Here is a 15,685-nt window from a genome sequence, read left to right on the forward strand (position 1 = left end):
AGAGTGAGGAAGGTTTCAATATGTTTAGATTCAAGTAGCACATTACCAACAAGTAGCACAATACAAATATTGCAGAGCAATCAAGTTAATGTGGGTTCCTGCACATATTGGCATAAAGGGAAAGCAGCTGGCTGACAAACTTTCTAAAAGTGTAGCAAAGAAAATCCAGATGATTGGTGTACCTGGATATAATGTCGAGGTACAACAATCACTTGCACATTACATGACTGTTTCCACTGTTGCAACTATAACTTAGTTACTGAACAGATTATAAAGTCATCTGCCTCCATCAGCCTCATCTTTATCTCTGTTATCTGATCATCATCATAATCAGACTGTACACAACTTTTCTAAACATTATTAACATAATCAATCCTCTCTCTCATGTTCATGTTTACTGTCGTTGAATAACACTCAACATACAAACGAGTTGTTGGAGATTAATGTGTTGATCAGCAAAGTACAACCTGCAGGAAGAGGGCACTTTTTACTCCTGACTGACTATTAAATATGTTTCCTGTACTGGACAGCCTGATCAGGATGCCCATACATGTAAAAACTTGGTCTGATCATAATAATTATGAACACTAAATTAACTAAACATATATTTTAAAACGAGGTAAATGAACTGCAGACATTTTATTAGGAACTGCAAATGCTCAGCTTGTTTATTCTCCAGAACAAAATGTGGAAGCATCACTGATGATCTGCTTGTATCCATGTTAGTGTTTAAAGTCCAACATCTCCCTCTAGTGGCCATATATAAACATGTGTGAGGATGGTGTTCATGTAAAATGTGAATCATAGTGTTCCAGTCAGTCATCAGTGTGTCTCTGCACAGCTGTAATTAAAATGTGTTCAGAGGGCCTCAGTGTCTGAATGGTTCCAGTTCAGCTCCATAACAGCAGCGTCCCTGGTTTGATTCCTGTGTTTCAGCTCATATCTGCCTCTCTCACTGAGGGGGACGTCCACTACATGGACATGGATTTGTTCATCAACCAAACTACAGATCACTGAGAGCAGAGGACATTTAATTTTTATGATTTATTTTAATCTGAGGGAACTGATAACTGTAAAAAGGCAATTTTAATCACCTTTTTCTTATTTTAAAATTTAGTACCCACTCACTGTCTTTGAACCAACAGAAGGACCACAGACTCAGAGGAAGAGGGCGGGCATTACTTGGTGTCAGTGACAGAAATGAAAAAAAGCTCAAATGAGTGAGAAGGACGATGAAGGAAACATCTGTGCTGTGTCTGCTCTGTAAGTAGAATCTCTGTGTTTGTTTGAATTCTTGTACTTTGACTGTCTGCTCTCCTGATAACTGATGATGGAGGAGAAGACATGAAAAACAAATCAGGCTGAATTCAAGTTCAAACACCACGAGGACCAACTGCAGGTCTGAACTGACTCTTTATCTTTGCTCAGGAGTCGAGGAAACACAGCAGGCAGTGAAAAGCTCAAATCATTCACTCATTATATCAACACAGCTGCACAGTGGACACATGACTTTACTGTGTTATTGAAATGCAGTGGGTATTTTGCTTATACTGACCCAATTTTGAGATAACTATAATAAGAAGGAAATATGTCTGTGAAGGTTCTCAGTCATCCAGGTCATCGTAGTCAAAGGAGCTTGCAAAGAAAAGCGTCTGGACTTCTTTAAGTTGCTTGAAGACGTTTCACCTCTCATTCGAGAAGCTTCTTCAGTTCTAAGGTCAAATGGTGGAGAGTCCCAGATTAAGAAGGAAACATTTTTTGTATTTTATTCCAAGCATTTACAGAGTCCAAAGAGTCCAAAGATATTCCTTGAGCTCTATTTTTTTATTTATTGCATTTCATTTTTGAAACAGTTTCCTATTTTCTGATGTCAGAATTTTATTTTCTCCCTCAAGGGAAGACGTAGGTAATCAGTTCACTTAATTTGTTTGTCCATGTCTGGCTGTCCATGTCAGCCAAATGGCTGCTCTCTGGGAGTTTAAGTGCTAAAAACTGAACATCCACAATTTTAAATATATCACTGAGTTGCTTTAATTTCAGTAAAGATTTCTGTCAAGGTCACACCCAACGTAAAAAACAAAACTGTATACTGCAAACAATTTCTTTCTTTTTTCTGTTATATTTTTTTAATTGTTTTTAAAAGCATCATCTTTAAACTTGACATCTATATAGTAGCCCTTGGAATGAGTTACCAAGGCTGGCCAAACATTTGACCCTCATTGTTAGGGCCCAAGCTCAAAAATGCAATGAACCATGTTGATTAATATAGAAAGAGCATGGAGGGAGCTTTGAAACAAAACTTTGAAACTAAATATACATATTTTTTAGTACAATGCCATATGGTGTCACAATAATGCCATAAAGTTTCACTCACAAACTGCATGAATATGTCTTAAAATGTAAAGTTTTCACAAATCATAATTTCAGTCAATTCTGCTACTCATCTAGATAATAAAATACACCATTTTAGTAGGTAAGGCATCAAGGACATTGGCCAAAGGTCAGCCTACAGTGTTATTAAAGCACGTTATAACATGTTGTAATACAAAATGTCATAAAATATCCACATTTTAGTTTAGCCCTTTCACTATGCTTGGAGTTGTACTCTGAATGCTCTTACTGAAACATGCTGGCGACATCAAAGAGAAAATGAGCAGATATATGTGTATTTGTCAGCTGTTTGTGTGGAGTTGTTCTTTATGTTCACCTCAAATCAACCTGAGTGTCATTTCTCTTTAGTTCTGATCTCACTGCTGAGCTGCACAACAAACCAAGGTCAGTAACCTTCTTCTGTCACAGTTTAAACCTGAGAAATGCTCACTGATATGACCTGATTGGGTTCATGTTTCAGAATGGTGCTTGCATACAAAACTGAAACAAGTGAATAAGCAAAATACATTTCACAACCATAATAGTTAGGAGAAAATTGCTGTAAAGCAGAGAATTGATTTTTCATTTTAACCCTCACAGCTCGTCTGACTGTGAGTCCCAGCAGCTCTCAGTTCTTTGAATATGACTTTGTGTCTCTGAGCTGTGAGGAGAACGACGGCTCTGCTGGATGGACTCTGAGGAGAAACACAAGCACAGAAACCAGAGCTGAATGTGAGGAGTGGGGAACGCCAACTAGTTTAGTTCATCCTTCCTGCATTGTCACTTACATCATCCTATTAGACAGTGGAGTTTACTGGTGTGAGTCCAGAGAGGGTCCCATCAGTAACATGGTTAACCTGACAGTCACTGGTAAGCTGAGTGTGTGGAGTTAGTGTTGATGAAGCTGTGTGTAAATGGATGAAATGCTGTAGTTTGTCTCTGTGTTGAGGTGGATCAGTGATCCTGCAGAGTCCTGTCCTCCCTGTGATGGAGGGAGATGACGTCACTCTGCTCTGTAAAACAAAGACCACTCCCTCCAACCTCCCAGCTGCTTTCTATAAAGATGGCTCCCTCATCAGGAAGCAGCCTACAGGTCACATGACCATCCAGCATGTTTCCAGGTCTGATGAAGGCCTCTACAAGTGTGACATCAGCGGTCATGGAGAGTCTCCATCCAGCTGGATCACTGTCACAGGTGACACACTCACCTGTCTGTGTTTCTGCAGCTTTCAACATTCACAATGTGACGACAACTTAATGACTGTGTTTGCTTTATTTTAGGGGAACACACCACCACACCTCCACCTACATCCACACCTCCACCTACATCCACCTCTCCTCCTGGTTCCACCTTCATCACTCTTCCTCCTGTTCTCTCTGTGTTGACATGTGTTGGATCAGTCTGTGTTGTGGTTCTACTGGTGTTACTGGTTCTGCTGGTGAGACAGTGTGTTCACAGAAAACCTGAAGGTGAGACTCAGACTTCCTGATCTTACAAGATTGGGTTTGCTGAATGATTTAAAAAAAAAAAATATTTTTACTTTGTTGGATTGACATTCTTTTCCCATTGAAGTAATTGCACATTGTTGAAAATTACAAACATAGAAATGGGTTCCAAAATAATTTCTTCATGCAAGTAAGAGTAATGACAGTTGTTAAATTTTATTATTTCAGCTATACAACAAGAAGCTGCAAATGATAACTCCACAGGCATCACATATAGTGACATCATATCATCACAACATCACCAAAGGGCAATCAAACAACTCAGAGGTAAAATTGTGTCTTTCTGTCACATAATATGGGTGGTAGTTGTGAAATAATTGTTTCTGCCGACCTTGTGAAGATAGATATGGGAACCATAAAGATGCTGCTAGGAAAGCTTTAACTGCCAATTACCTGCAGAGGAAAAGGTTAGTCCTGAGTAGGTCTGATCTGGGCAATTAATAGCTATGCCTTGCCGGGATAATAAACTGGCAAAGAAGGTGATAGAAGCCACTGACATCAAGGCAAGAAAGCTCCTGAACATGCATGGAGGTTTCACCCCAAATCCTGAGACTCTATGCTAAGAGGAAGGAAAGAGGGAGGAAAGGAAGGACTAGTGAGTGTCCGAATGAGACAACAAACATCCATGAGTTGTTATTATATAAAATTTTAGTTAATATGAAATGTATAGATAGACATGCTGAACAGACTAAATGTCTTTTTGATATAATGATTTATTTTGTCTTCTCTAAAGTCCGCATTGTAAAACCAAAGAAGCAACTTCCTGTTGCACCAGTTAGCGTGACCATGTTTCTCACTGCTGTGCGTTGCGGTTTGGTTAAAATAATTCTTGGTGAAGTGCAACATTTTGCATTACCAGAAGATAGCAGCTTTGTAGTTGTTGACCTTTTTCACACTTGACCTCTTTCTAGTCAACTGTTGTTTCACAGCAGAGTTTTAAGGAATTAGCAAAAACATAAAAAAGTCTATCATTTCATTGCAGTTGTTGTTGTTGAACTAATTTACATGTTTTATTCAGCAGACATTGATACAGCTGTGGTGTACTCAGCAGTGAGAACTGAAGATGTCACTTATGGACAAATAGCCATCAACCAAAAGACGATCAGAGGTACAGCTGCTCTTTGTCTTTAAGTCTGAACAGAGTAAAACCCAAAAGAGTAAATGTCCTCACGTTTCCATTCTAATTTAGAAGTCTCATTCATTTGGCAGTCTCAGATAGGACCACATATGTGGTCCAAAGTTTTGTTTCTGCACTAATAATTACTGTCATTGAGTAGGGATGTCAGACAGGCAAGCTAAACCAACAATCCAGAATACTAGGCTGTTGAATACTGTGTAACACTGGGTAGAACACTACAACTAAAAAAATATAAACCATTTGGTGCAGTCCATCAAAGAATGAACTGTTTAGATATTACATGTTCAATTCAATGTAATTCAATTCAATGTTATATACACAGTGCCAGATGACAACAGTTGCCTGAAGGCACTTTATATTGTAAGGTAAAGATTCTCCAACAAACAGAGAAAACCTCAACAATCAGATGACCCCCTATGATCAAGCGCTTTGGTGACAGTGCGAAGAAAAACTTTGAACAGGAGTTTTAACATCTGGCAGAAGAAAGCTCAGGGAGCGGCAGCCATCTGCAGTAACCAGCTGGGGGTGAGGAGAGGAAGACAGGACAAAGACACACAAAATACAAACCACGTGGTTGTGGTTCCACCACCACCAAATATGAAAGTCAGGCGAGCAGAAACCCAAACGTGTACAGCAACATGAGAGCAAGTGTGGGATGCTCAGAGAGCAGCTACTATTTATAACCTTACCACATAATGGAACTGGCCACCAAACAAGCAATTAGTTATGAAATACTGAACAAAAAATTTATTCTCCCACAAATCTGTGGGTTCTAGGCTTGTTTTGTGAATTTTATGATTGATTAAGACACAGGTAAAGTCGTAGTAAAACTTTAAACCAGAGCCAGGCATCGTCTATTATTCACTGAAGTAGTCCACCAGTCCAACCACTGACGTCCAGCTGCTGGTCTCTAACTGGTCCCCCCTGCACCTCAGACCAGAGGACATCCATATGTTGACTATTTTTATATGCTTCATATATTTTTTCTAACCAAATTATACTCAAACTTTAAGAGAAAACACATATTTTTTGAATTTTTTTTTAAATGCAATTGGTCATTTAGAAATGTAAGTACATTTTTGACACTAATACCTTTAATAGTATTTGATATCTTTGCATTATTAAAAACAAACAAACAAAGAAAAAAGTTTTGTTGTGACACTTTTGTTGTGTAGTTCTGTGGGTTTCACTGAGGTGTCAATGGAAAATTTAACTTGTTTACTTGTGGCTAACTGATGCACATCTCTCTTCACTGCAGGAAACAAACACGATACAGGAAACAGGCATCATTTGATACTGTGAACTGCACAGCAGAGCTTCAATGCAGGGTGTGTCTGTTTGAGACTGAAACACTTTATGTCCTTGGATACTCAGAACCCAACTAGCAGCAGGTGACATGGTGCAAATGTTCATGAAGTGTTTAATCTTGTATAAAATGTGAGAAATGTCCTGTAGTTTCAACATTAATTTTTGCCATTTTTCTCATTTTGTAATGTAATGTAATGTTTTGAAATGGCATAGATTCAACCACAGATCACCCTGCATGAGCCACATGTCAGGTGTGGTCAAACCTGTGTCATAACTGAGAAACAAGTTTCAAACTGATTCAGATTAGGCCCGTTTTGTCTTGGTACTCCCTTTTATTAGCAAGATGAATTTCTATTTAATATGAGGGCGATTTAAAAAAAAAAGAAAAGCAGACTGAATGTATCAAATGTTATTTTTTGATATTTAATTTAGTCTTTTCTAGAGTCTTGAATGTAAAACCAAAACAGCAACTTCACTACAGTATGTTCTACTCTAGGTTTCATGCTGTGAGAACATTTTTGCTTTGTGCTTTGTGGTGAAGTGCATCAGTTTGTAGAAACGGAAAATAAAAGCTCTGTGGTCGTTCACCTTTTTTGCACAAACACCCACGGGTTCATTCTGGTCAACTGTTTGTTCACAACAGAAGTCTTAAGCAGTGGAAAAAAATAACCCTAAGGTGTACAGTACTATTACAGTTTCTCCTGTGAAAGTAAGTTACATGATTCATTCTGCAGACACTGATCCGGCTGCAGTGTATTCAGCTGTGAGAACAGAAGAAGTCAGTCATGGACAATTAGCCATCAGACCAGAGGTACAGCTGCTCAACTAAGCAGTTTACAGTCTTTAATATAAGCTAAACACTTCCTCACTCAAGCTCACAGCGTAAAATAAAATTAGGTAAACTTAGTAAGAAAAGTGATAGCTTAATCACACCCAGATTTGAGTTTTGTGAATTTCATGTTTATTTGAGACACATCTAAACTGCTGGCAGTATGTGAAGATGCTGATATGAGTAAACATATTAGTATATCTTATGAAAGTAGTAACTTTAATGATGAAAAAATGTGCTTATCGATGACTGTGATCTGGTGTCTTTGCAGTATTGATAAACTTTAGTTCTTATTTTGTTGTCACGTGGTTCTGTGGGTTTCACTGAGTTGTTGGATGGAAAATTTGACTTTTTTGGCTGTAGCTAAGTGCAAGAAACAAACACTAAACTGCAACTGCAGACTAGAGACAACAGTACTATCTTTCACTAACCATATATTTGAGAGAAAAGCTTCAGAACCGGATGTGTCTGTTTGAGACCGAAAGACCAATGAGTAGCATGAGACATGGTACATTTAAAAAAAGATTAAATTGTTGAATTTCTCCAGCAGTTTAAAGAAAAAAATTTTCTTTTTTTCCTTTTTAAACGGTTTCAAAATCAGTATTTCAAGTTTGTCTGATGGTCAGACTAAAAAAAAGCTATTTCGGCATGTTAGACTGGACACCAGAAAATAATCACAGATATTTTACAGCTTTGTTTTTTGTTTTGTTTTTTTAACCTTGGGGTAGAGGAAAATAAACTTGGTGCTGTCAGTAGATTATTACTGTCAGCTGACCTCACTTTTTATTGTACTTGTGCAATAAAAAGTGAGCCATTTCCATGAAAACGGGAAAGACCATCTCTGAATTGAGGAGGGGGCCTAAGGGTACATCTTTCGCCATCTTACAATGCTGTGATTGCAGCCATTCCCAAACTCTCTGTGAATAGTACTCATGGCCATTGATCAGTGGGTTTTAGTCAGTGGTTGTTGATCAATGGTCATGAGAATTTGCATAATTATGATGAAGGAACTGACCTCCCAGCCCATTGTTCCTTCAGTGGACTGGTTTCAGTCATTATGCAAATGTACTGTTTATAAGATTTGGGGAAACCTGCAGTCAGCTGAGACTGAAGAAGTCACTTGGATGAGTGACAAAACATTTGTCTCACAAAAACGCTACCAGATTAACAGAATCAACTTTTGGAGATTTACTTTCCTGGATGATTGAGAATGCATCAAGATACTTGTACAAAGCATTGTACAAGCATGTACAAACATTCTGCAACACATTCATAGCATCACAGCCAGAACTTTACCATGTGAGATTTTTATTAAAGGTTTTTAGTTTTTTGAACCACAACCTCATGTACATGTGATCACATCTCATGAACCAGCACTGAGCCCTCCTGATAAACCACTCAGTGAAGCATGAAATAGCCATGACTCACATTTAGGGGTGGGCGATATAAACGATATGCGATATAAACGATATGCGATATAAACGATATAAACGATATAAATTTGGCCAATGATAGAGACTTTGACCATATCGCTCTATTGCGATAGCGCATGTTGATGATGTCATCAAGCTGCGCCTGTTTTGGTCGAAAGCATCGCAGCGGCTACAACCATTATCATCTGCAAATTATGGCGGGCGACAGTCGTAGCAAAGAGATGAAGCACTTTTGAAATATGGGGAAAGCCAAAAACTGCGCTTCCTTCACTTCCATAACATTGATTCATTAATGTTGAATTCTCTGGCAGCTGTTCTATTCCCATGTTGTTGCAGTATATTAATAACTAACCTCGTATTGTGGATGAATAATCTCAGTTGTTCTCCTGACTGAAGTTTGGCCCGTGTATAGCATCCTGCGATGCTAATGATAAGTGTGTGGTATCTGTCAGAACATGGTATGAAATGTTTAGGTGTAAACTAGCAAGCTAACTTCCTGTTAACTTCTAACTCCATTAAATTTAATAAATTCTGTTTTCATGGATGCATGGATGTAAAACTTAATTGTTACACCCGATAAAGCAGCTGATGATTTAATTAAAGAATTTAGACCGTTTTAACTCTTAGTGTTCGTTTGACTTTGGGACCTGAATGGATGGAGTTTTGGACCCAGATTACTCCGCGAAGCTCCTCACTACAGCAGCCGTAATGCTCTGACAATCCATCAAGCAGTGCGCCTTACCAAAGTTGTACTAAAACATTTTTTAACAGATTTCTGCATGCCCAAATCGGTTCGAGGTCAGTAAGCACAACCAGAATTCATACATAAGGCACAATCTTGATTTTTGAGAAAATTAAAGGATTTTAAGTGTGCCTTATTAGTGTGGAAAATACATTATACAGAAGAAAATAATATATCGTGATATATATTGTTACCGCACATGCTTCAAATTATATTGCGATATGAATTTTAGGCCATATCGCCCAGCCCTACTCACATTTCAAGTCTCCTATCTACTAATTATACTGAGTATTATGGTTTGCTGGCCTGTTGCCTTGGGGGTTGTGGTCCGGCGTGGCTCAAGCCTCTTATGTCGTAGGGGCTCCGCCAGGCTTCTGATGGTTCTTCGGGGTCTGAGGTTTGTCACACACACACACACACACACCAAAATTGTATATTTGCTTGGATACACACATCTACATCTGCTTTCTATCAGCACAAAAAAGACACAGAATGTTAACTTTAAGGACAATACTTTGCACAACATCCACTAGACAATAATATGAACAATAAAGTAAAGTCAATAAATAAATAAAAGAACATGAACAATAGGCCCCACAGGGAATCTTTGTTTTAATCAGTACCGTCAAAAATTTTACATTTGGGTATGACACATAGTTGAAAAACTCATGAAGTGATAAAGAGAAGCTAACACTTAACAGTTCACTGATGAAGCCTGAAACTGGATTTTTACTTATCTGGCTAACTGTAGAGTAAACCCTGAGTTTTCGGCATTGCAAATATGGTTGACATTTTACCGAGGCATATCGCTTCGGTAACGTACATGTTACACCGCTGAAATGATGGGCCAACTCATCTCCCGTACAACATATTTATTTTTACAGAAAACTGTGTCAACAACATTACTTTATACAAGTAACTTATACAGTTTCATATTCATATGCACCACTTTTATAAACTGGTTAAATCACAAAAATACATTTTACTATACGCATGAATAACATAGTGAACTCTCATTACATTTTTATCTTGTTTTTACTTGTTTTAATCTATTTGTGCAAAACATATTAAGTGTAGCTTTAACCCAACAATATACCTGCAATGAACTCACAAGCTTTAGGTACAGTCTAACACTTGGATCGGCACAGCCTAACAACTGGACCAACTTGGAAATTAGCTCTTTAGCTTAACATTCGCCACAAACAAAACATTTATCATTAATCGCTACTGCTGTCTGTCAGTTTTAGAACCTCTGTTTTATATTACCAATCACCCAGCTTACCTGCAAAGACAGAAAAATGTCTGATTAATCAGTTATTTCGGCGCGCGGGCCGTACGCTGCCTCTTCACCACTGACACTACTTCTTCTAGTGTAGCGTCAGCTACCGATGCGTACAGGACTGAGCGCCCTCTGCTGGTGGAACTTATACAACAGTAAAACTGACATTACAGTGGTCTTCTAAAAGAAAATGTCTCTGAGCATCAAATAAAATGGGGGGCTACTATCCGGTTGTTCAGTCTGACGTCACTAGCCGTGTCTGGACCTAAACTCCGCTGCAGGTCCATATATCAAACGATCACTATGGCATTACTGAGAGTTGAAAAACTGTCTAAAGTCTTTCATCTTTAATAAAATGATCAGTGTTCTGCTCTACCAGGTGTAACAATTGAGTTTAACATCCAGGCATCCATGAAAACGGAATTTATGACATTTAACGGAGTTAGAAGTTAGCAGGGAGTTAGCTCGCTAGCTTCTATCTAAATACAATATAGCATGTCCTGACTGCGGGGTTTTGGAAACAAATTAAAACGTACAGCTCTGTTATCACTTCCAGCGTAAATGAAGACAGAAAACTAAAAAGCAGTGACGTTTGTAGGGTTACTGAAGTTGGGCTAGCTGGTATATAATGATGTGCTACGTGACCGCTAGCGACACAGCTATGTTAGCATAATATCATCATCATCATCATCAACTTTATTTATAAAGCACTTTAAAACAACCACAGCTGACACAAAGTGCTGTACATTGGAACTGTAAAATAAAATTACATGAGATATAAATAAAAAACAAATAAAAGAAGAGTGAAATCATTAATTAAATAACTACTGCATTAAAAAAAGAAACTAAGTCTCACTGAGGTTAAAAGCCAAGGAATAAAAGTGGGTTTTAAGACGTGATTTAAAAGTGGACAGTGAAGGGGCCTCTCTAACATGCATGGGCAAATTATTCCATAATTTTGGAGCCACAATAGAGAAGGCCCTGTCCCCTCTGAGCTTCCTCCTGGATCTCGGTACCTCCAGGAGCAGCTGGTCAGCTGACCTGAGAGACCGACAGGGTATGTGGGGATGAAGAAGCTCAGAGAGGTAAGGCGGGGCAAGACTGTGTAGGCATTTAAAAACAAACATAAGAATTTTAAAATTAACTCTAAAAGACACAGGCAGCCAGTGCAGAGAGGCCAGCACGGGGGTTATATGCTCTCTTTTTCGAGTTCCTGTTAGGAGTCGTGCAGCCGCATTTTGAACCAGCTGCAGACGTGAGAGCAATGACTGACTGACCCCCACATAAAGTGAGTTACAGTAGTCCAGGCGGGAAGAAATAAAAGCATGGATCACTGTTTCAAGGTGCTGCCTCGAAAGAAAAGATTTTAGTCTTGCCAGTCGCCTTAAATGATAAAAACTGGACTTCACCACTGCTCTGATTTGGTTGTCCAATTTAAAATCACTGTCCAACTTAAAACCAAGGTCAGTAACAACAGATTTAAAATAGACTTCCAGGGATCCTAAAACAACAGAGGAGGACTCACAGGGACCACTGGGTCCAAACACCAACACTTCTGTTTTCTTTTTATTAAAATTTAAAAAGTTTCGAGCCAGCCAAGCTTTAATGTCATCTAGACATGTCAAGAGAGGTTTTATGGAGATGGCATCCTTGCGTTTTAGTGTCAAATAAATTTGGCAGTCATCGGCATAACAGTGAAATGAGATCCCATGCCTTCTAAGGATAGAACCCAGAGGCAGTAGATACAGAGAAAAGAGCAGTGGCCCTAAAATTGAGCCCTGTGGGACACCACATGACAGAGGAGCAGAAGACGATTCGTAACCGAGAAGGCTGACAGAGAAAGTTCTATCTGACAAATAAGACCTAAACCAATTGAGTGCAGTGCCACCAATACCCACTACATCATGTAATCGAGAAATTAAAATATTGTGGTCTACTGTGTCAAAGGCAGCAGTTAGGTCAAGCAAGACAAGAACAACATGGTTACCAGAATCACATGCCAGAAGGATGTCATTAAAAACCCTTAGTAATGCAGATTCTGTGCTGTGAAGGGTTTTAAAACCTGACTGAAAAACCTCAAAGATTCCATTTTCATCTAGAAAATCTTTCAGTTGACTAAAAACAATTTTCTCTAAAACCTTGGAGACTAAAGGCAGCTTGGAAATAGGCCTATAGTTCGCTAAAACTGTGTGATCAAGGCCAGGTTTCTTAAGCAGTGGCTGTACTACTGCATGTTTGAAATTTGCAGGAACCACACCAGAAGACAGACTGCTGTTAATAATGTCAAGGACATACTGTTGTATACTAGGAAAATTTCTTTAAAGAATTGTGGAGGGACAGGATCCCGTGGGGAACCTGTGGGCTTAATATGGCGAACCACATCCTCTAAAGAGGAGAGCGTCACAAGCTCAAACTGAGTGAAAACAGCAGCGCAAGGGACAGAGACAGAGGGGTCAGAGTCAGGAGCTGTGATAAGAGCCCTGATGGTGACAACCTTTTCAATAAAAAAGTTCAGAAAATCATTGCAAATCTCAGGAGAAACTTCCAAACAGACATTCAAAGGAGTATTAAGAACAGTGTCAATGGTCCTAAATAACACACGTGGGTTATGACAGTTGGAAGAAATAATATTTGCAAAATATTCCCTTTTTGCCTCTTTAACAGTGTTCTGGTAGCGATGCCAGCAGTCTTTGAGAATTTGAAATGATACATGCAGTTTATCCTTTTTCCACCTCCGTTCTGCTCGACGACATTCCCTCTTAACAGCACGACTGCTCTCATTAAACCAAGGCTCAGGTTTAGCCTTAAGCTGCCTGGTTTTTAAAGGAGCCACAGAGTCCATGATTTTTTGACAGCAAGAATTAAACCAGGAATGTAGGTCTTCTGTGTCAGAGGAAACAAAGTCAGAAGGCCCGCCGAGCTGATTAAAAGCAGCAGAAAACTGCGCAGCAGTGGCGGGGTTAATAACCCGACAGCACCGAGTAGCAGCGCCAGGTTTAACTGCGGTATATGTCAAACCAACGTTGAATAACACAGGCATATGATCTGAGAGTGCACAGTCACAAATCTCCAAGTCAGTGACAGGCAGACCATATGACAGAACAAGGTCCAGTGTGTGTCCGTGCTCATGTGTAGGGCCACGTACGGACTGTACCAGGCTAAAAGAGTCAATAAGGCTTAAAAAGTCCTTTACCAGTGGCTTATCAGGACAGCATACATGTATATTAAAATCTCCAACAATAAGAACACTATCATAGTTGGGCATAATCCCAGCTAAAAAATCAGAAAAGTCGTTTATGAAGTTCTTATTGTATGAAGGAAACATCTGTGCTGTGTCTGCTCTGTAAGTAGAATCTCTGTGTTTGTTTGAATTCTTGTACTTTGACTGTCTGCTCTCCTGATAACTGATGATGGAGGAGAAGACATGAAAAACAAATCAGGCTGAATTCAAGTTCAAACACCACGAGGACCAACTGCAGGTCTGAACTGACTCTTTATCTTTGCTCAGGAGTCGAGGAAACACAGCAGGCAGTGAAAAGATCAAATCATTCACTCATTATATCAACACAGCTGCACAGTGGACACATGACTTTACAGGGTTATTTAAAAGCATTTTATTTTATTTTGTTTTATTTTATTTTTTTGACACACTATTTTTGATGTCCAAACTGTAGCTTCTCCCCGAAGGGAGGAAGTATGTAGTCACTTCTTTTAATTTGTTAGCAATTTAACATCCACAGTTTTTAATATATAATTTTTTTCAAACTTTGTGTGATGGTAGATGCCCAACCTGATTTCATTTCAGTAAAAATCGCTCTCAAGGTCACACCGACTGTGAAAATCGCAACTATTTATTACAATCATATTCTTCCTATTTAAATTTTTTTTGTATATTCATTTTTTAAAGGATCATCTTCAAACTTGACAGCTATACACTAGACCTTGGGGGAGGACATGTGTTACCAAGGCTCGCCAATCATTTGACCTTGATTGTTAGTGTCCAAGGTCAAAGCTGAGCTTGAAAAAAATATTTCAATGAACCATGTTGATTAATACATAATATTAAAAGCACATGTACATTGTACTACACAATGTACATATTTTTGGTACAATGTCCCATGATCACAATGACGCCATAAAGTTATTCACAAACTCACACACTGCATGAATATATGATCAAATGCAGGGCGACCGTGGCTCAGGGGGTTGGGAATCGCATCTGTAACCGGAAGGTCGCCGGTTCGATCCCTGGGCTCTCTGTTGTGTCCCTGGGCAAGACACTTTACCCTACTTGTCTACTGGTGTTGGCCAGAGGGGCCGATGGCGCGATATGGCAGCCTCGCTTCTGTCAGTCTGCCCCAGGGCAGCTGTGGCTACAACTGTAGCTTGCCTCCACCAGTGTGTGAATGAATAGTGGCATTGTAAAGTGCTTTGGGTGCCTTGAAAAGCGCTATATAAATCCAATCCATTATTAAATCTCAAGTTTTTACACTTTATAAAAGATTTCAGTCAATTCTGCTCCTCATGTCAGTAAAGATAATAAAATACACAGTTTTAGTAGGTAAAGCTTCAAGGATATGGGACAAAACTCAGACACCATAGTGTTAAAATCAGCATGTTGTAATACAAATGTAATGAAACATCCATGTTTTGGTTTAGCCCTTCCCTTTGAGGGGAGGTGGACTCTGACTGACTCTTATTGAAACATGTTGCTGGCAACAAAAACGAAATGAGCAGATACATCAGAGAGAGACGAGTTTGTGTGTTTGTCAGCTGTTTGTGTGGAGTTGTTCTTTATGTTCACCTCAAATCAACCTGAGTGTCATTTCTCTTCAGTTCTGATCTCACTGCTGAGCTGCACAACAAACCAAGGTCAGTAACCTTCTTCTGTCACAGTTTAAACCTGAGAAATGCTCACTGATATGACCTGATTGGGTTCATGTTTCAGAATTAAGTAAAACACCTTTGTGTCAGGCAAAAGTATAACCAAGCAACAGTTTGTTTGTTTTTTTGTTTGTTTTTTTCATTTTAACCCTCACAGCTCGTCTGACTGTGAGTCCCAGCAGCTCTCAGTTTTTTG

At 39.1% G+C, this 15,685-nt stretch overlaps 1 protein-coding gene and 1 long non-coding RNA gene across 2 annotated transcripts in view; both read left to right on the top strand.

The window, feature by feature from the left end:
* The window catches only part of LOC145425734 (coxsackievirus and adenovirus receptor-like), a 312,252-nt gene that overhangs the window by 224,539 nt on the left and 72,028 nt on the right, over positions 1–15,685 (top strand). The window lies entirely within an intron of this gene.
* On the top strand, positions 2,958–8,445 carry LOC145422592 (uncharacterized). The gene is made up of 4 exons (XR_013903907.1): positions 2,958–3,840; positions 4,045–4,143; positions 4,898–4,984; positions 6,273–8,445. It is a non-coding gene; the product is annotated as an uncharacterized LOC145422592 (long non-coding RNA).

Source organism: Astatotilapia calliptera, chromosome 3, assembly GCF_964374335.1.
Source record: "Astatotilapia calliptera chromosome 3, fAstCal68.1, whole genome shotgun sequence".
Lineage (NCBI taxonomy): Eukaryota > Metazoa > Chordata > Actinopteri > Cichliformes > Cichlidae > Astatotilapia > Astatotilapia calliptera.